The sequence below is a fragment of the Thalassophryne amazonica genome, chromosome 1 (assembly GCF_902500255.1).
Source record: "Thalassophryne amazonica chromosome 1, fThaAma1.1, whole genome shotgun sequence".
In the NCBI taxonomy this organism is placed as follows: Eukaryota; Metazoa; Chordata; class Actinopteri; order Batrachoidiformes; family Batrachoididae; genus Thalassophryne; species Thalassophryne amazonica.
In genome coordinates this window covers 115,249,642-115,272,452 of record NC_047103.1, presented here as the reverse complement: position 1 = coordinate 115,272,452, position 22,811 = coordinate 115,249,642, and the positions used below count along the sequence as shown (strand labels likewise).

At 41.3% G+C, this 22,811-nt stretch overlaps 1 protein-coding gene and 1 long non-coding RNA gene across 3 annotated transcripts in view; both read left to right on the top strand.

Annotated features, from left to right (window-relative positions):
* The window catches only part of nlgn4xa (neuroligin 4 X-linked a), a 641,760-nt gene that overhangs the window by 101,819 nt on the left and 517,130 nt on the right, over positions 1–22,811 (top strand). The gene's annotated exons all lie outside the window — the stretch shown is intronic.
* On the top strand, positions 9,094–14,459 carry LOC117513353. Its single transcript, XR_004561579.1, has 3 exons — positions 9,094–9,103; positions 10,249–10,254; positions 14,259–14,459. It is a non-coding gene; the product is annotated as an uncharacterized LOC117513353 (long non-coding RNA).

Here is a 22,811-nt window from a genome sequence, read left to right as displayed (position 1 = left end):
TGATATTAATCATTATTAAGCCATCTATTTATGTTCTTACCAATGAGTACCTAATAAAAAGAAAGCTTTGTAAATGTTTTACAACTAGTTACTTAAGCATTTACTTACACTTTATAAATGCTTTACTAATGCTTTATAGCATGCAGTTAATATAAAGTGTTACCATTCTGATTATTGGTGACTTTAGCATTTATATAAATAAGCCTTCTAATCCCCTCTGCAAAACATTTATGACAATTGTGGATGCATTAGGATTTCAGCAATGCATTCAGGACTCAACGCACATTAGTGGAAATACCCTTGATTTATACACTCGACATGATTGCACCACCTTCATTAAAACCACGCCCCGCCAAAACATAGTCACCTTGGTTCAATGATTACTTGTGTGACCTCAAGCATAAGGCTAGAGGTCTAGAATGGAAATGGCGTAGTTCAAAATTAGAAGTTTTCCACCTCTTGTGGTGTGATGCTATCTTAGACTATATGCATGTACTACTGGCTACAAAGCAGACCTATTACTCTGATTTGATCAACAAAAACAAGCATAACTCAAAGTTTTTGTTCGACACGGTGGCAACACTTATTCACGGACAACCACCTGTAAGTCAATGTCCTTTTACAGCACAAGAGTTCTTGGATTACTTCAAGAAGAAAATAGAGCACATTAGGTTAAACTTATCCCAGCGTGCCTTAACACAGCCACTACACCCTGCTATTGAGGTAGGTGCTGTTATTGAGGTATTCCTTAGATTTACAGAATATGACAGTATCTCACTAGGTGTGCTGACGAAACTCGTAACGTCTACAAAGAGCACAACCTGCTTATTTGATTCTATACCAACAAAACTGTTTAATGACCTGTGGTCCACTCTTGGTCCGACTGTGCTGGAAATGGTTAATTTCTCATTAACTTGTGGATCTGTTCCTAAATTTTTCAAATCTGCAGTGATTAAACCATTAATTAAGAAATCCAATTTTGACCCTAGTGTATTGAAAAACTATAGGCTGATATCAAATCTATCATTTTGGAAAAGTGGTTTCACAGCAACTCATGGACCACCTTACTGAGAATAAACTTTTTGAGCCACTGCAGTATGCATTTACAAAATATCATTCTACAGAGACAGCTCTCACCAAAGTGGTGAACGATCTTCTGCTTGCAATGGATTCGGCAGTGGTGGGCACATTTCAGCTAATCCAATAGCAGATAATTATCAAAGATAAGTTTTTGCTATCGGATTAGCTTTTCAGATAAGTTTTTAGACCATCATCAGACCAATTATCTTCTTGGCCAGTCGACGCAGGGAGCATTGTGGGTAGTGTAGTTCAGGATCACTTTGGATGTTACAGTGAGTTATCCACTCGACACAAAAACAAAACAGACTAATTTTAACAGTATTTTATTTCTTTGTGGCTGTAATTTAATCGCCAAGACTCGGTGGAGGAGAGGAGCTTTCACAGCGCAACTGTGTGTACAGAGGGAGGGACTTTTCTTCACTTTTAAACACTGTTTGGGTTTAAAAAAGGGTTCTTTATGTGGATTATTTATTCAGATGAATCCAACTGAAACTAACAGGTAATAATTTATATTTAATATGTGTATTTTACTCTGCCAATCAATGCATGAATAATGGATGTATTTCAGTTGTTTAAGCTGCAGGGTTCAAAGCATGCGAAAAAGCTGCATCTTTTAGCTCGTAAATGGTGTATTTAATACCAAGATAAACTGTGACTTCTAATACTGTGTTTTTCTGCTTTTGAAAGATGATGACAGTGTTTGGGGTTTTATTTATTTTTTTATTCTTTTTTTGTGGGTTCTTTGTGCTTGTGATCCTTGAATTTACCCAGCAGCTCCTGCGGCACTTAAAGTGAAACTGGTTTATCAGAAGCCGACAGCATAATCTGATGTGGCCGCGTCCAAATCAATACTAATAGTTATCAGTTGTCTGTAATAAAGATACATTTTTAGCAGTTTATCATCATAAAAGATAACTTTTCAGTTATCTGATTAATCGTTATCAAAGCTCACTTTTTGGTTAGCTGTGCCAACCACTGGGATTCAGACACCACAACAGTTCTGGTGCTGTTAGATCTCAGTGCTGCATTTGATACCGTATATCATCATATTTAATTTAATCCCCTTGGGCACATACTGGGATTGTGCCCAAGGGGTAATGGAAGTGTTTTGGGATTACCTTTCACTGCTATGATGATGACACTCAGTTATACAGTACATGCCGATAACTGCTGGTAATCTCATCCACCTAAAATCCTTTGAAGATTGCCTTGCATCAGTGAGAAGCTGGATGTGTAGCAACTCCCTACTTTTAAACTCTGATAAGACTGAAATCATTGTTCTTGGTCCAGTGAAACATTGGCATCAATTTGATCAGCTTATGTGTCATATTTCACACTGACAAAGTGAGGAACTTTGGGATAATTTTTGATCCTACGTTGTCCTTTGACATCTACATTAGAGATATTACGAGGACTGCTTTCTTTCACCTGCAAAATATCAGTATCACCATTACATTTGCAATGCAATTTATTCTGCAGCTGTAGACATTTTTTGTGTAAAGATCTTGGTAACTCATTTGGTCAAAATACTCTGGGCTACCCGTCCACCTGGAAAGGGTTTACTCTGCATCTCACAAAGTTCCACAAACTGCTGAAAGTCTGTATGTGTTGATTTGTACCAGTCACAACCATGAGTAATTTCAGTGATGTAACCCTCAGCTCAAAGCCGTTTCATTTAGTTGTAAATGAACCCAAAAATGCAGAGATGGGAACCACACAGTGACGTGAAAGAAAAATACTTTATTTTACCAGAACTCATGAAGCTACCTAAAGATGGAGTTCAATACAATCAGTTGATGGGAGGCAGGTACATATGTCTGTGGTAGGCGTGACAAAAGGGAATGCAGCAACAGCTAGGAGCTACATAATGGGCAACCACACGAATACAGGATGTGAGGCAAAATATCCCACCAGTCCCTAAACAGCGGTGAACATCTTAAATAGAGACACAGACGAGGAGAAGAGCGACAGGTGGTGCGATTGGAATATGGAGCAGCTGTGAGGCAGAACAGGTGACAAGGACGCACCTGTAAACATACATCAGACAGGACAGACAAAGTGCCACCAGGAACTCACAATAAAACCTGAGTGAGTGTCTAAAGACAAACATTAACTACAACATAAAACTGAAGTGAAACCTGAGGGAGAACTTCAAAACTGGCTAAAGTGCACAATAACCCACAGTAAAACCTGGGTGAGTGAATTTTGACAAACCTTACCGTACCAGTACCAAAGAATGGAAATATGGAGCGGCATTTTCGGACTGTTCATGGAAAATACGACACCGACTTCCCTCCAAAAAGCCAGCTGAGAAAGAGAAAGGTGGAGGAACTAAAATCCCAGTTGTCCGGACAGCAGTCATTTTTCACTCAACAAACTTCAAAAGCGAAAGCCGCCACCGAAGCATCGTTCCGGGTGAGTCATGTCATCGTTAAAAACAATAAGTCCTTCCAAGACGGAGAGATGGTAAAAGAGGCGTTCGTTGAAGCAGCTGACTCATTGTTCCGAGACTTTAAAAATAAGGCAGAGATATTATCTTCAATCAAAGCTCTGCAGCTGTCAAGACATACAGTTACACGGAGCTGTGAAGCCATGGCTGAGGATTTAAGACAGCATATGTGGAAGGACATCGGAGATTGTGAGTTTTCTCACTGCAGTTGGACGAATCTACAGATGTGAGTGACACAGCCCAGATGTGCATTTTCATTCGTATGGTGTTTAGTGACTGCTAAAGAGGAGCTATTAACAGTACTTCCCATGAAAGAACAGACGTGAGGAGAGGACATATTTCAGACGTTTAAAAACTTTGAGAAAACTCAGGTCCCAGTATACAAATTGGTGTCTGTCACCACAGATGGAGCACCTGCAATGGTTGGGCGTGTGAATGGATTTACTGCCAAGTGCAGGCAGCACGATGCGTTCCCAGACTTCTTGAATCACCATTGCATAATCCACCAACAAGCGTTATGCACTAAAATGCTCAACCTGAAAGAGATCATGGATGTGGCAACGAAGATCGCCTGTTCTGTTCGAGCCAGATCTCTTCAAAGACGGTTATTCCGTGCACATCTGGAAAAGGCTGACTGCGACCACTCTGACTTGTTGCTACATACAGGAAATGTGCTGCCTCCTTGACTGCATTATTCGGCTCCACTTATTTATGAGAGTCAGCCTTTTCCTACATGAAGCTCATTAAGTCCAAATACCGTTCCACCATGACTGATGAACATTTGGAAGTGTGCTTGAAGCTGGCTGTCAGCAGCTACTGTCCGGACTATGCATCCCTAGCTGATTAAATTCAGTGCAAGTCATCAAAGTAAACTCAGGTAATTACAAAAAATGTTAATACTTAATTATTGTGTGTTGTGCAATATTGGCTCATTCGGTTATGCAAGGTACATCAACATACATTGTACATACAAAGAATCCTCAATACATTTGAAAATAATTATATGTTTTGCATTTTTGTAGTGGATAGATCATTTTGACATACTGACGTGAGATGGCTTAGTCGTGAGAAATTCCTCCAAAGATTTCGAGAGCTGTGTTCGGAGATTAAGGAGTTTTTCCGTGTATCTGGACATGCAGAATACAAGCAACTAAATGACGGTCAGTGGCTGTTGGACTTTGCATTTTTAACCGATCTGACAAACTGGTTGAATGACCTTAATCTTGAGCTCTAAGGAAAAGACAAAACAGTGACCAATATGATCAGCTCAGTTAACACATTCAAACAAAAGATGCAACATTTCTCCTCAAAGCTACAGTGCCATGATTTGGCAAATTTCCAGAACCTAACGTCAGAGCTGGAGACGCAAGGGAAGGCCCGTGAGCAACTTGACAGTGCACGCTACATGGAGCAGATTGACGATTGTCTGTCAGAATTTGACAAACACTTTCAAGACTTTTCTTTGCTTGAGCCAGTCACTACATTCATGTGCTATCCTTTTCAGGAAGATGTTGAGGTTGATTCACTCGCATCAAACATTGCAGCACTGTTTCATGTGAACTCTTCTGGAGTGCAAGATGAGATTTTGACTCTACAAACCGACACTGAGCTGAAGTCAAGAGCTCATGGACAGTTCTGGAACTTAATCATAGAGGTAAAGTACCCCAACATGAGGAAATGTGCTGCCTCCTTGACTGCATTATTCGGCTCCACTTATTTATGAGAGTCAGCCTTTTCCTACATGAAGCTCATTAAGTCCAAATACCGTTCCACCATGACTGATGAACATTTGGAAGTGTGCTTGAAGCTGGCTGTCAGCAGCTACTGTCCGGACTATGCATCCCTAGCTGATTAAATTCAGTGCAAGTCATCAAAGTAAACTCAGGTAATTACAAAAAATGTTAATACTTAATTATTGTGTGTTGTGCAATATTGGCTCATTCGGTTATGCAAGGTACATCGACATACATTGTACATACAAAGAATCCTCAATACATTTGAAAATAATTATATGTTTTGCATTTTTGTAGTGGATAGATCATTTTGACTTGGTCATTTTATAAGTAACTTGCATGCTGAAAAAGTATGAGCACCCCTGATTTAAAGAGTGAGACTTGGGGAAGAATTTTACTGAACAAAAGACACTGTGGCTATGAAAGCAGCATGCAATTGATGAGAGCTGAACTGTGCAGATTGACAGTATGAGGATAAGAAATTCTCCCGGATCTATCTGCTGAAGGTGACTGGACAAGGGAGGCAGACCACTTTGGTCTACCCTTGAACACAATGGGGATGAAGCTTTCAATGGCAGAGTCTCTTCGTCTGACTACTGTCAAGCAGAAATAATGATCGCTACAAAACCTGGGGTTTGGACCACAGGAGGTGCCAAACATTTGTTAATTAACACCTAAAGTGTGAAAAACCTAAACACCGTACATGTTGACTTTGTGGGATTTTTAAAAAATAATTTTAATGCATTTGAGACAAAAGTCAGGTTGTGAGTATTCATTTTCACTCCTGTCACTTATGTACACTTCATGTGTTGAGGTTTGCACAATTATGTGAATGCTTACTCTTGGTATGAGTGAGAGTATGAATATGTTTGCCTGCCCATATGTGGCCCTACAATAGACTGGCATCCTATTGAGAATGTACCCCGCCTCTCATCCAATGACCACTGAGATAGGCTTTAGCTCCCCTGTGGCCCTGAATTGTAATAAGTGGATATGGGAAATGAATGAATAAATGTGAATGCCATCCATTTTGCCATGAATGAAACATTTCAAAAGTTATCAAATTTATAGTGGGAGGATGGCGGTGAGTAGGAGAAGGTGTATGCTGCTGAATATGCAGAATGAATGAATGAATTTTAACCCTCTGGAGTCAAATATGACCAAATTGACTGATCCTCCCAATAAATTCCCCACACTTTCAGTTTCACTTTGAAACCTGAATAATTTTCACCAGGTTTTTTTCTAGAATTATTATGTTAATATGTGAAGCACTGCTTTGCGATTACTTCAGCCAGCATGCGTGTTTGTGCAAACGAGAGGTTTTCTCACTGTTTTTTCTCTCTGCTTGTAACAATTACAATCTCAATCAAAACCATGATTTTCCCTTTAGCTTTGGTGGAAAAGAAAACAGCTGTCAGGATGTGAGTTTCTGCCTGGTTTTGTTTTTGTGCTTTTGCCACGTTTCTGTTTCTCTGTAGGCTTACTCTCTTGTTGGGTTTTTTTCCTGCTTGGGTTTATCTGTCCCTGTCTCTCTTGTCTGTCTCTCCTGTTTCTTGGTGGTGGGCATTTCCCTCTCTTTGGTCACACCCTCATTCTGGTGCGTTCCACGCACACCTGCTCCCAGTCTGCACCTCATCACCTGGCTGTATTTAAGATCCTCTTTTTGCCCTGTTCCCTCACCTGATTATTATGCTCTATGCCTTCTCTCCAGCTCTGTATTCATTGTTCTCGACGTGCTTGCCCCCGTGTTTTTCGACCGCCTGCCTGTACATCCAATGTGTATGCGAAGCGCCGCTCCATGTGTTCGATGTGTCCAGCACGCGCAAGAGTTTCTTGCTCTGTCTGATCAGTACAAATACAGTCTCAAACAAGACCATGATTTTCCCTTTGGCTTTGGTGGAAAAGAAAACCACAGCTGTTTGGTGCCAAACGCACAGCCAATGTGTGAAGCTGCTTGTGTGGTCACTGTGTCCAGCGTGCGCAAATGAGAAATTTTCTCCCTCTATCGTCTCTCCTATCGGTACAATTGCTGTCTCAAACAAAACCATGATTTTCCCTTTGGATTTCCTTCCTTTTGGTGGAAAAGAAAATCCCAGCCATTTATGCCAAATGCACAGACAATGTGCGAAGCGCTGCTCCATCACTGTGTCCAGCACGCGCGCGTGAACAAGAGATTTTCTGACTCTTTCTTCTCTCTGTTCATAACAATTGCAGTCTCAAACAAAACCATGACTTTCCCTTTTGTTGTGCCTTTCGCAACAATTGGCTGTGCTTTTCCACCAAATGATAACTACAGTCTTCACAGACACACGTATTTGGATGTGGATGCATGCTGCCTTCATGCATACATGAATGTCTGTCTGCCTCTTTTGACACCTCTGGCTGGTGCGAAAAAAAGTCTTACCCTTTTTCATTGGTGGAAACGGCATGACGTCAACAATAAAAACCACTGCCCCATGTGGGGCAGTTGTTAGTCACAGTGATGCCGGTAACGCGTTACTCTAATCTGACCACTTTTTTAGTAACGAGTAATCTAACGCGTTAATCTTTCCAAATCAGTAATCAGATTAAAGTTACTTCTCCAAGTCACTGTGCGTTACTACAACCCCTGGCAAAAATTATGGAATCACCAGCCTCGGAGGATGTTCATTCAGTTGTTTAATTTTGTAGAAAAAAAGCAGATCACAGACATGACACAAAACTAAAGTCATTTCAAATGGCAACTTTCTGGCTTTAAGAAACACTATAAGAAATCAGGAAAAAAAATTGTGGCAGTCAGTAACGGTTACTTTTTTAGACCAAGCAGTGGGAAAAAAATATGGAATCACTCAATTCTGAGGAATAAATTATGGAATCACCCTGTAAATTTTCATCCCCAAAACTAACACCTGCATCAAATCAGATCTGCTCGTTAGTCTGCATCTAAAAAGGAGTGATCACACCTTGGAGAGCTGTTGCACCAAGTGGACTGAAATGAATCATGGCTCCAACATGAGAGATGTCAATTGAAACAAAGGAGAGGATTATCAAACTCTTAAAAGAGGGTAAATCATCACGCAATGTTGCAAAAGATGTTGGTTGTTCACAGTCAGCTGTGTCTAAACTCTGGACCAAATACAACAATATGGGAAGGTTGTTAAAGGCAAACATACTGGTAGGCCAAGGAAGATGTCAAAGCGTCAAGACAGAAAACTTAAAGCAATATGTCATCAAAAATCAAAAATGCACAACAAAACAAATGAGGAACGAATGGGAGGAAACTGGAGTCAACATCTGTGACCGAACTGTAAGAAACCGCCTAAAGGAAATGGGATTTACATACAGAAAAGCTAAACGAAAGCCATCATTAACACCTAAACAGAAAAAAACAAGGTTACAATGGGCTAAGGAAAAGCAGTCGTGGACTGTGGATGACTGGATGAAAGTCATATTCAGTGATGAATCTCAAATCTGCATTGGGCAAGGTGATGATGCTGGAACTTTTGTTTGGTGCCATTCCAATGAGATTTATAAAGATGACTGCCTGAAGAGAACACGTAAATTTCCACAGTCATTGATGATATTGGGCTGCATGTCAGGTAAAGGCACTGGGGAGATGGCTGTCATTACATCAATCAATGCACACGTTTACGTTGATATTTTGGACACTTTTCTTATCCCATCAATTGAAAGGATGTTTGGGGGTGATGAAATCATTTTTCAAGATGATAATGCATCTTTCCATAGAGCAAAAACTGTGAAAACATTCCTTGCAAAAAGACTCATAGGGTCAATGTCATGGCCTGCAAATAGTCCGGATCTCAATCCAATTGAAAATCTTTGGTGGAAGTTGAAGAAAATGGTCCATGACAAGGCTCCAACCTGCAAAGCTGATCTGGTAACAGCAATCAGAGAAAGTTGGAGCCAGATTGATGAAGAGTACTGTTTGTCATTCATTAAGTCCATGCCTCAGAGACTGCAAGCTGTTATAAAAGCCAGAGGTGGTGCAACAAAATACTAGTGATGTGTTGGAGCGTTCTTTTGTTTTTCATGATTCCATATTTTTTTCCTCAGAATTGAGTGATTCCATATTTTTTTCCCTCTGCTTGGTCTAAAAAAGTAACCGTTACTGACTGCCACAGTTTTTTTTTCCTGATTTCTTATAGTGTTTCTTAAAGCCAGAAAGTTGCCATTTGAAATGACTTTAGTTTTGTGTCATGTCTGTGATCTGCTTTTTTCTACAAAATTAAACAACTGAATGAACATCCTCTGAGGCCGGTGATTCCATAATTTTTGCCAGGGGTTGTATTATTTTTGCATTATGGGTCGATAGCAGCATTAAACTTGGTCCGTGGGCAGGGGGTCGGGGTTCGACTGAACTGCCCACTTTAAGCGAGCTGTGAGCTTTTCATCCGCGGTTTTCTGCAGCAGCTATGACTTGTCCTCACCTCTTAAAGGGCGGTGACAACAGCACACCTGCACTGAACTTTACAAAGACATTTTTATGCTTTTTTCTCCTTTATTTAGAATTCTGAGCTGAGCCGCTCCATATCTGCTCGTTAAAAACAGCTGATCCTCTGCGACGCGTCAACAACTAACACTATTTTCCACTCAAATGCACCTAAATTCTCTTTCTGAGGACCACATGATGTGAAAACGCAATAAAACTTTCTTACCTGTAAATCTGGTCATGTTTTCTGCATAAATAAATGTTATCCATTCTTTGTGCTCAAACACCAAAGCAGGGGCGAATCCAGGTGGAATAGGGGCACGGGGAAGGGATGTGCCCCCCCCCCCACAACACCCCTAGATTAATGGTCCAGTTTTAAAGCCTTTTTTACTACAACTACTAATGTTACTTATAATAATAATAATTTCAACAAGTAAAATGTTTAGAGAGAATTTAAATGTTAGAAAGAATTTAACAGTTACATTTATAAACAATGTAGGTTAGAAATTGCAAGTTTTACCATTACAGTGCTGTCAGCAGTTAAATATGAGGTCAAGAAAGAGGTCTTTATTTTACTTTTTATAAAACAAGTATTTATTTTCATTGAAGTCAAGAAAGGGTGACTATAAAGTGAGTTTTGGCAAAACAAGTATCATTGTCATATTGAGGTGGCAGAGGGTTGTTGTCAACAGCTGGGGAAAGTAACTAAAAAAGTAACTATCTAACTTAGTTACTTTTACAATTGAGTAATCAGTAAAGTCACTAAGTTACTTTTTCATGGAGTAATCAGTAATTCGATTACTTTTACAAAGTAACTGTGGCAACACTGGTTAGTCATTGAAGAGGGAAAAAAACATCTCCATGGGCCCAGTGCTGCCTCTGGTGGACAACATAAGGAAGTGTCAGGCCTGTTTTATTCAGCACAGGACCTTTTGATGGACAGGAATAGTTTTTTTTCTGAGTGGTACAAATATAATTTGTGTGGCATCTGATTATCATCATCTGATAGCTGTTCAAAAAATGCCTGAACCATTTCCTGCATTTTTATGTAATAGTTACATATAACTGTTTATATACAAATTTGTACATATGTTTTTGACATTTACAATTTACATTTGCATTCAAAGTTATAAAAATGGTTTGTTACACATATTTGTGATTTTCACCTTAGGTTTTTTGCTATTTGGATTTTAGTTTTTCATGTATAATTAGGTTTATTGTTTTAATGCAGTATGTCAGAATTAAAGAAAAAACTAAAGTCACACAGGTGAGGTTGTGCTGAAAAGAAATGACACCAAACAAGGCATGGTAAACTGTTTTTATGGGAAAATTATGGGCGCAAAACCAAAAGTAGTCAAAAACACCCAGTTATACCAGGACACCAGAGGGTTAAACAAAATTAGAACTTCTACAGTGCAGGTTATGGAAACTTTTGCAAAACCAATTGTAACATAATGAGAGGTGCCAGAACTGTTTGGGTGGGGTGGAGGTGGGGGGTCCACATATTGGGTGGCATTGTCTACTATTGCTAGAATGTACTGGTGTCGCTGAGCACAACAATATCCATGCCCACCCATTCAAATGGTGTTTCAGTGATTGGCAATGGGACTAGGGGGTTTTTGTACATCTGTTTTGCACTTTTTTCAGGCAGTCTGAGCAACTGGGAAAGACGTTTTCCTACGTCCTTGTCAACTCCTGGACAAAATAATCTCTACAAGACTCTCTCCTAAGTTTCTTCGACTCCCAAATGAGCTCCTAAAAATGGGTGTGGGCTAACTGTGGGACTGTAGAGCATTGAAGCTGTGTAACCAGAAGTTGTTCCACTACTTGATCATTATTCATTTTCCCTTGATAAAAGAGGCCATTTTTACTGCAAAATGGGGATATGACAGAATACTCCTGGCACCCACCAGAGCCACCACAAGCACCTGGGCATTTTGAATGGCATTACTAAGGGTCGTGTTGTGAAAGTGTAGTGACACAGACCCACAACAGGGGGCATAAATGAACGGACAATGGATAAGCCAAAATACAATTTAATGTTGTGAATGTGCACAACGAAAAACAGACAAATGCAATTTTGGAACAATAGTCAATAATACAAAGGTGACGTGTGGGCAGGCTCGAGGATAGAAGACGCCTGTCCAGAGAAGAGCCGGGTTCCACACGATTTCCACTGCCAGTGGATCTGGAGCACAACGGAGCCGCCAAGTCCTGAGTCCCCAGGTGGCCACCGTCTCCACATGTCAGATCTGGTACTGTTGGCAGGAAGCAAAGACAGTTTATGGTGGGTGTGTGCACACCCAGCAAACAATCAGCACAGATTCCTCTTGGTGGAAAAACCTCCACCTCCTAATCTCAATTCTCTCGGAGCTCGTGCAGACCCTGATGTCACACTAAACAGAGACTGGAATGAGGAGCGGAGATACGTCAACTCCCCAAACACAGCTACGTACTCGTAGTGTACAAGAGGTACATCTGCAAACTCAGAATTAATTTCAGTCAAGCACAGAAGTAAAGACGTTACAACTGTATGGCACCAAAAAGGCTGAGATGTTTACCTGACGGGTAGAATGATTTCTTGGCAGGGAGGTGGAGTTGCTGCCCGGCTTTTATGGGATGAGGTGATTGTTGCTGATGACTGACAGCTGTCACTCCCGGCTGATCGTGAGGGTCGACTGCGCCCTCTCGTGCCTGAAGCCCGCACTTCAGGCAGGGCGCCCTCTGTGGTGGGCCAACAGTACCTCCTCTTCAGCGGCCCACACAACAGGTCGGATCCTAACTCAGACACGTGGGGTGTGCAGCCAGTACATTCTGATTGCTGGTCCAAAGCCCAGATACTGTAAATGAGGAAGGTTGTGTCAGGAAGAGCATCTGGTGTATAAGAAAAATGCCAAAATCAAAGATGCGCAATACAAATTTCCATACCAGATCAGTCAAGGCCGGGTTAACAATGACCGCCACTGGTGCTGTTGCCCAACTTGTTGCCGGCAGAAATTGGGCTACTGCTGGGCGAAGAAGAGGAGGAAAACATGACCAGAGAGAGCGGGAGAAGAGGAAAAACTAGAAGGGTGGAAGTGACATTTGGGATTTTGAATGTTGGCAGTATGACTGGTAAAGAGAGAGAAGAATGATATGATGGAGAGGAGAAAGATAGACATATTTTGTGTGTAAGAGACCAAGAAGAAGTGAAGTAAGACCAGGAGCGTGAGTTCAAGTTGTTGTTTCATGGTGAGGATGGGAAGATAAATGCTGTTGGCATTACTTTAAAGAAAGAATATGTTAAGAGTGCGTTGGAGGTTAAACAAGTGTCTACCAGGGTGATGAATGTGAAGTTGGAAATTGAAGGGATGATGATAGATATAATCAGTGCATGTGCCCCACAGGTAGGTTGTGAGATGAAGGAGAAAGAAGATTTCTGGAGTGAGTTATATGAGGTGGTGGAGAGTGTACCCAAGCATGAAAGAGTGGTGAAAAGAACAGACTTCAATGGTCATGTTGGTGCAGGGAACAGAGGTGATGAGTAAGTAATAGGTACAACCCCAGTTCCAATGAATTTAGGACGTTGTGTGAACTGTAAGTAAAAACAGAATACAATGATTTGCAAATCCTCTTCAACCTATATTCGATTGAATACACTACAAAGACAAGATATTTAATGTTCAAAATGATAAACTTTATTGTTTCTGTGCACATATTTGCTCATTTTGAAATGGATGCCTGCAACATGTTTCAAAAATGGGACAGGGCAACAAAAGACTGGGAAAGTTGATGAAAGGATAGGAATGTGGAAGGGCAGATGGTAGTTTATCTTGCAAAAAGGATTGAAATGACTGTGGTGTACACCTACTTTAAGAAATGGAAGGGCAGAGGGTGATGTAAGAGTGGAGGAAGGTGCACACAGGTGGACTACATTCTGTGTAGGAGATGCAAACTAAAAGAAATTAGAGACCATAAGGCTCTGGCTGGGCAGAGTAGAGATAGACAGCATAGGATTACTTTTGAGGTGAAAAGAAGAAGAAGAAGAAGAGAGTGAGAGCTCAACAAAGGATCAGATGGTGGAAGCTGAAGGAGGAAGAATGTTGTGTGAAATTCAGTGAGCAGGTAAGAGAGGCGCTGGATGGAGGGGAAGCAATTTTGGACAACTGTAAACTGCAGATGTGGTAAGGGAGACAGCTAGGAAGGTATTGAGTGCGCCATCTGGACAGTGGAAGGAAGACAAGGGGATTTGGTGCTGGAACAAAGATGTCCGGGAAAGCATGACGAGAAAGAGGTTGGCAAAAAATATTTGGTTCGTTGTTGAGATGAAGAAAATACAGGAGTACAGATGCAGTGTAAGGCAAAAAGAGAAGTGGCAAAATCTAAGGAAAAAGGATTTAGCGAGCTGTACTAGAAGTTTAATAGTAAGGAGAAAAGGTCTTGTACCGTTTGGCCCAATAGAGCTGGAAAGGATGTGCAGCAGGTTATGGTGGTAAAAGGTGCAGATGGTAATGTGCTGACAATCGAGGAGAGTATGTTGAAAAGGTGGAGAGAATATTTTGAGGAGCTGATGAATGAAAAAAACAAGAGAAAAGGCTGGATGATATGGAGAGAGTAAATCAGGAAGTACAAAGGATAAGTAAGGATGAAGTGAGGGCAGCTATCAAAAGGATGAATAGTGGAAAGGCAATTGGTCCACATGACATTCCAGTCGAGACATGGCCATGTCTTGGAGAAATGGCAGTAGAGTTTCTTCCCAGATTGTTTAATAAAATCTTGGGAAGTTTGAGGATGCCTAAGGAGTGGAGACAAAGTCTGGTGGTTCCCATTTTTAGAACAAGGGTGATGTGCAGAGCTGCAGTAACTACAGAGGTATAAAGCTAATCAGCCATAGCATTAAGGTATGGGAAAGAGTAGTAGAAACTAGCCTTAGAAAACAGGTGAAGCTCTGTGAGCAGCAATATGGTTTCATACAAAGAAATAGCAATACAGATATAATGTTTGCTCTGAGAATACTGATGGAGAAGTATTGAGATGGCCAGAAGGAGTTACATTGTGTGTTTGTGAATTCAGAGAAAGCTTATGACAGGGTGCCAGGAGAAGAGCTGTGGTATTGCATGAGGAAGTCTGGAATGGCAGAGAAGTATGTGAGGGTAGTGCAAGGCATGTACAAGGATTGTATGACAGCAGTGAAATGTGCAGTGGGAATGTCAGACTAATTCAAGTTGGAGTTGGGATTATACCAAGTATCAGCTCTGAGTCATTTCTTGTTCGCAATGGTGATGGACAGGTTGACAGATGAGATCAGATAGGAGTGTCCATGGACTATGATATTTGCAGATGACATTATGATCTGTAGTGAAAGCAGAGAACAGATTGAGTCTAGTGTGGAAAGGTGGAGATATGCTCTGGAGAGAAGGAGTAGAATTTAAATACTTGGTGTCAACTCTCCAAAGTAATTGAAAGTGTGGCAGAGAGGTGAAGGAGAGAGTGCAGGCAGGGTGGAGTGGGTGAAGAAAGGTGGAAGGAGTGATTTGTGATCAAATAATGTATGCAAGAGTGAAGGGGAAAGTTTACAAGTCACTGGTGAGACCAGCTATGTTGTATGGCTTAGAGATGGTGCCACTAACAAAAACACAGGAGGCAGAGCTGGATGTTGCATTTCTCTTTGGGAGTGATAAGAATGGACAGAACATATCAGAGGGACAGATCAGGTGGTCAGAGAGGTGAGATTGAGATGGTTTGGACATATGCAGAGGAGGGACCCAGGATATATAGGGAGAAGGATGCCAAGGATGGAGCCACCAGGCAGGAGGAGAAGAGGGAGGCCAAAGAGGAGTTTTATGGATGTGGTGAGGGAGGACAGGTAGGTGGTTAGTGTGACAGGGAGTTACAGAGGACAGGGTGAAATGGAAATGACTGATCTGCTGTGGCGACCCTAATGGGAGCAGCCGAGAGAATTAGAAGAAGACTAAGGGGGGGACCCAACTAAGACCAGTTGGTAACTGGACTGTAACTGGTCGGTTCCATACTGACTCTCCCAGAAGGGCTCTTGTCTGGCGTCCACAACTTCATCATAACCTGTTTCCAATAGTTGGTTGAACTCAGCCTCTCCGGGGCTGGATCTTGTGTCACTGACAGTGGCTGCTAAGACTTGTGCTGAGGTTGGTGTAGATGAACAGGTTTTGAATTACTTAACACAAGAATTACACTATGTAACACAGTTTTTGTTCCTGGCTTCTAAGTGTTATATTTCAACTGCTTATGTATAAAGTCTATGGAAAAATGACTACATTCAGCACAAACTTTGATTTAATTTTTTTTTTAACATTCTAGAAAGTTCTAAAAGTTTCTTGAAATTTCTAGATAATTCTGGAAACTTCTAGAAAATTCTGGACAGTTCTAGCAGTTAAAGAATATTCTAGAAGACTACTCAGTAGTAGTGAAGGCGAATCGAGAATATTCTTGAAAACAGACAAATTTCAAAATATCACTGTCCTGATCACAGAAGCAAAGTTTCTGTGGAATAACAGCTATTTTCTATTTATTTAAGGCATAACAGGTTAGGAAAACACACTGTGTACCCAGGAACAAAACAAAAATAAAAATTTGTTACATAGTGTTATTCATATAATTTTGCCTCTTCTGAGGTTCTCAGCTGAGTCTCCTTTGGGTTTTGCTCCACAGCAAAGGGAAGGCCGGGCAGTCTCGACCAATCAGGACAGGTACTCTAGGTGTCATAATTACTTCCACCTCAACATCAAATGAGCCTTTGGTTGTATTGAGGTTTACATGAGTTGTTGGATACTCACAGGTGTCCCCATGGACACAGACAACAGATACAGATTTACCTTTAGGAAGAGGCGAGGTGCCTAGTACAGCCTCATGAACCAGAAGCCTAGCACTTCCTGAATCTCGCAGTGCTTCAGCTACAACATCACTCTGGTTTACCATTACCGAGCACATGAGTCTGGTGTCTCCATTCTCCCCAGGAAGGGAAGCAAAGTGGGCATGAGAACTGGAGGCAGAGTTGGCAGTGGGCATAGGCTCATCAGTTTTCTCACATTACCAGGAGATATTCCCAACCTCCCTACAGCATTAGCACTGAAGTGATGACAGGGTCTGGAATACTCGGGTTAGCGTTATGTGATTAAATAACCTTTTTTTGTTGGCCGGGGAAGGACTTACTATTTTGGAACTTTTCTGAGGGGGCACATTTAGCTGAGTGAGACCAAGAGCTACCGTCTCTTTTCTGGGTGGAGCATTTCAGAGGCAGCTTGGCGCTCTTTTATGGCCTTTACTAATCCATGGATGTTGTTAACTTTTGGTGATTAATTATCTTTTTTGCCGTCTAGAGGCAGGGAGCATAGATAGTGGTCCATTGCTAGTGTCTCTGTAATTTCAACAGGGCTTTTCTTGTTTGGCTCTACCCACTTTTAGTAAGTCAAATCCATTCATGTATTTTGGAATGGGGAAGCAGCCCATTGTGGAATATCCAGTTATAAAAATGTTGGGCCATACTAAACCTCATCAGGCCATGGTGGCTCAGTGTCTCTGCCTTTAACTGGTCATAATCTTGAGAAATGTGCTCTCTAAATCCTGAAAGGCTTTGAGGGCCTTACCCAGTAAAAAAGGAGAGCCCAACCCATTGTGCTTTTGGTCACCCTTCAGGTGTTGCTGTAGCTTCAAAGGCATGCATCCACACATTGGTTTCCTGCTGTGCCCTCTGGCTGTTCAGTGGCTCCTGCATCAGTTCCTTCATGTTTCTTTGATGGTCATTTGTTTGATGCCTTGCAAATCTTTGGGACAATGCTTCAGTGTCTTTTCCACTTCACATCCATGGTTAGCTGTGGATGCAAAGTGGAGAAGATACTCATGCCCACATCATGCCTCATTTATTAACTCCATTCCCCCTCATGCCCACATTCTCCACCATCTGTAACATCATGAGAGTGACTGGTTACAGGGGGAATCAGTGAGAATATTAGGTTCACAAAGAAACATATTTTATATATCTTGCACACAGCATTAAATTCAAATCCCTTTGCTTCAGTCCTAGTTCAAACAAAATCCAAATCAGTTCTTTGGAAAGAAAGCCCAGGTTCCTCAGTCAATTGTTCCAAACAAAAATATCTTCAAGGGTATCTATAGCTTTTACATTTTTTTTACATACTTTGACCTGAACACTGCAGGTTGGTGTAGACCAAGAGGGGCACCAAGGACCCATTAACTTGACATCTTCATAAAGGGCCTTGCCTACCTCAGTCTGACTCTGGAACAAGCAGTCACATTTGCTGAGGACCATGGTGCCTGGAGGAGACTGGTGGGATGTGTACCCTCTGTTTCAGGGGTGAGCAATCATGTGCCATGAATGGCCAAGACACTGCAGGTTTTCCTTGCTACCAATCACCTCAGCAGGTGATTGGTAGGATCAGGGGCCTCATGTACAAAGACATGCGCTAACTATCTACTAAAAGTTGCGTATGCCAAAACCCTGAATCATGCATAAGCACAAATATATTCAGATGTATCAAAGTGTATGTAGGCATTAATCCACGCACTTTTTGTTTTTACATCCCACTGAACGTGGAATCGAGCACACCTGCACACACACTAAACTCCCTGGCCACACCTCTATCTGAATATGCAAATGTATTCAAATAGTTTGGCTGTGTCGTGTGGACAGCACAATAAGTGTGAGGTGTTGTGTGTTTGATGGCACTCACCATCGTCTCTGTGTTGCTGTGTGTAAAGAATAAACAACTTTCAGAAACAACCTACAAAAACAGTGAAAGGTGTGGTTAGATCGCCATTCTCTCAGCTCACTGTAATTTAAAACAGAAATTAAATAAGTACGTTTGTGTGTAAATGCTGAACTGAGCTGCATGCAAAAACTGTAATAAAAAGATATTAGGTGCACAGTGGCTGACAGTGTGTGACATTAACATTACACACGCTTTTATCAACAAATACTGAACACAGTCGGGGACTTGTTAAGAAGCACTCTATTTCCACCATTAAGAAAAACAAAACATATTAACACTAGAACGCCTGGAACTTTCTGCCGCTGCTGCAAGGCCCTCCTCCCCCTCTCAAATTAGTGTTGTGGTGACCACCCTATTGACTGGTTCCTTTGAGTTGCAAATTAGATCAGTACCTGCTCCTCTGCCCCACTCAGACTGTGTTGAAAGAGGGAGACATGTAGGAAAACAGGTCTTGAGGACCAGGGTTGGGCATCCCTGGCCTAAATTGAAGGATAGACCAAAGGACTTCAGTGAAAAAACATTTATTTTACACATAAAAATATTCAAGAGAAATCGCATTGATAAACAATTTCTGAGCACAGTCAACAAATTGTCAGGTCCTATGTACAGTATTCTGTTTTTTTGTTTGTTTAGTTTTTTAGCAATTTTTACACACGAATGGAGATTGTTTCCTACATTTCTGACAGGTGTACTTGTGGCAAATGGCACATTTCTCTGTACTGCGATTTCTGTTGCAACTCTGATGCACTTGGCATGTTGTTGTTTTCCCTTCAGAAACTCTTCTCATTTCATGTAGTGCCTCCTCTCTCTCTCTTTCCAGTGCACGTTCCTGCATGTGTCTATTTCTCAGTTCATTTGTAAGCTTATGCTAAAACTTTCGTCTCGACTCCTTTGATCCTGCACATGCCTTGTACAGTACATGTGCATTAGCAGCAGCAATGTCCAGGATGTTCTAGAAGACAGATATAGGCCATCTCCATGTTCCTGTGCGCACTGTGTAAACACGCAGTTTTTGATCCAGCACATCAACACTACATTTCAAATGGTTGTAGTCTATGATTACATTTGGTTTTTGCCGCAAATCTTCAAGCTTCACTTTCTTATGCAGCGTGCTGAGAAGACACACATTTTTCTTCTTTTTAGCTGCATAAACTGTTAGCAGGGCACTGCCAGACGTGAACACCTGTGTCGAAAACTCCTCACGTTCTCTGGTGTTTTTTACCTGCTCTGGAACTTCCTGTCAAATTTTGTTTATTGTGCCAAGCAGAGTTGTGTTGCATTGTAGAAGCCTGTTCGCCAGAGACAACGATGTGAAAAAATTGTCCATAGTGACAGTTCTGCCTCTGTCCAAAAAGGGTTCCATAAGCCTTGTCACAAAATTGTCTGCAAGTCGCTCTCCTATGGCACGGCTGGGGTCCTTAATTTGTCGCTGAACCCAAACAGTTCCATCTCTCGCTGTCTCACAAGGTCCTGCCTAAAGATATCATGAGATAAGATGAAACCTATATTGCCCAAAAGGGAAGAATTGTTTTGCATTTAGGAGCATATATAAATAAAACCATAAACAGAAAGACGTGAACACAGACAATGCTACAATATAAAAGCAAAATGTAAATACCTTGGAGTTTTTGCTTGCGTCCTTGCTTTTCTGGGCCTTCTCTTTTCTGGGATTTCTGTTCAGTGTGCTTGCGCTTCTGGGATGAAGAAGACTTTTCTCCAGTGCGCCTGCATTTTTGGCACCGTGGTTTGTCTTCAGCATGCTGTTTGCCTTTTCTGAATTGGAAAGACTTTCCTTTCACAGATGAAGGCTTCTCTTCATTGTCCTCCTCTGTAACAATTATTAATCTTTTAGTCTGCTTATGTGCAAGTCTTGTGTGAAGAGGCTGTTTCGGCTGTCCATTGGTGTTGGCATGTCCTCATCAGAGGAGGAATCAGAGGGGATGAACTCTGATTCACCAACGAAGGAATCTTCATCACTACTCCCTGAGTCCACATCTGGGAGTGCTTGCAAAAGAGCTAAGGCTTCCAGAGGAGTGTATTTCTTGCTCGACCATCTTGCTTCCATTGTGATGTTTGTCTTCTTGATTTGAAGATGTGTCTGCTTTTATAGTCAAAATGTCACACATACGCCCACATACATCGGGTAAACCTAACCCCACACAGCCTGTTTGTCTATGCAGATTGGGGACTGCATGCTGCATTAACATATGTTTGGGCTAGTGAATGGCTCATTAATGAACCATTGTGCCACAATGATGGGGTCTTGGAGTAGAGGGGGTACCTTTTCCTGCGCAAATTTGCACATGCTCAGGCTCTAAAGTGTTAATTAAAAAAAAAAAAAAACATTTGAGGGTGATTCTTTAACTACGGGCACTATTGGCCTTGTAAATGTAATTTCCACCACACCATTGCCTTACAATATAAAGCGCCTTGGGGCAACTGTTTGTTGTGATTTGGCGCTATATACATGTACTCTGATGTCACTGTTTATCTCCATAGAAACTACCCAAACAATCTTTCATACACACTGTTTAAAGGGACATTACAGTGTTGTGGTGGAAATTACGGCAATAGTGTGGGACAACTACATTTTGTTTAAAAAAATCACAACAGTTGTATGACATTGAATACCCCAATTATCTTTTGATTATTTTACTGATATTTTATTCAGAGATATTTTAAAACATTAGAAAAAACATTTCTTTACCATTCATTTTTATCATTGAAGATCAAAAGTCTGGGTGTGGGACAAGCACAAAACGGCAATATTTGCATATAATGATGCTGAAAAAAGGTGAAAAAGTCATCATAGACTACTAGAACAAATTTCTTAACACACTTTCATTGTAAAGATAACTATAAAAGTGTGAAATTTCCCCTTTTTTCTGTTTTTCATACAATATGATCAAAGGACATAATAAGTGCCCGTAGTCTAAGAATCACCCTTGAATGCGCACATGTCCAAATGTGTCTGTGCTGGTTTTAATTAGAACAATTACATGGGTAAATTATTTAACAACCAAGCAGCCCCCCCCCAATCATGCACCGTGCCTCCAGCCTGAGGTGCATTTGTGCGTCACACATGATTTGAACATTGATGGAATGAGAATGTTTCCTGTTAACAAAAACAAACACATCATGTGGTGGCACCTTCATAGCAATATGTGTGCAGTTAACAGCTTTGATTACATTCAGGAAACCAGCTCTCGCTGCAGAATGCACTGTAATGTTGGAATGTACCTGGATGAGATTCGGATGATTGCGTTCCACACAGCTGGCATGTCCATGATGCCAGGATGCCCAACGTAGTCAGCACCTGTGTGGGCACAGATAACCACTAGCTCCTTGCCGTATTGCGCTCTGGGCTGGCCACAGATGAGATCAGACAGGAGTATCCATGGACTATGATACAGTGGTCTTGGTAATCAAAATCAGTTTATGAGCCAATTATCATAATTTGCAAGTAAATCCTCACATTCTCTGAGTACATGCTCACCTCAGATTGCATTATTTGCAAGGTGCTTTAACAACGGTAATACAGCCATTATTAGTACAATTTTACACATCACTTTGCGCATGCTTTTATATCCATCCATATAATTGCAAACATGTGGGTACACTAATTGCTCATCACTGTGTCACTGATGTGAACATCACTCTAGTGACGTCTTGTTTTCACACTATTAACAGTTCCCAGCATCACCTTTACATGTCCACAGTGGAACAATAGCTGTAAAAACGTACATATCCCAGCCTGGATTTTTGCATGACGTACCAGACCTTTCCACACTCACGTCACTTTTGATACACTTGCACATGGACATGGAGACAGGCGTACGCCAGGTTTTTGTGTGTAAGCACGCTTTGTGCATGAGGCCCCGGGTGATCAGGTGTTTATGTTCCAAGGAGAAGCTCATCAGCAAACCCACCTCCTGAGGTGATTGGTTGCAAGAAAAGCCTGCACTGTCTCAGCCCTCGTTGCCTACCTCTGCTCTATGCCTTTGCGCCATGAGGCTTATTACCAAAGGAAATTGACTCCACTGAGATATGCCAGTCCATAACTGTTTACCTATGTAATGAGTGGAAGTTTTTTTTGTTTTTTCTTTTCTGGACAAAAGCCTCACTACCTACATGGTAAAGAACAACTACACTGATACATCAGTCCAGAAAAGCATTCCATGATGTTTCAAGCCATGTATAAGCAACATGGATTCTTAATGACTTTGATGACTTGGAACATGGACAAGAATGAAGATTAATCGAAAACAGTGAGGAAGTATGGTGATGACAGATAGGAAAGGGACCAGAAAATTCCATCTCCAAGTCCAGGTGTAGATAATTTCATCAGCTGAGGTAAACCCAACAAAATATGTATG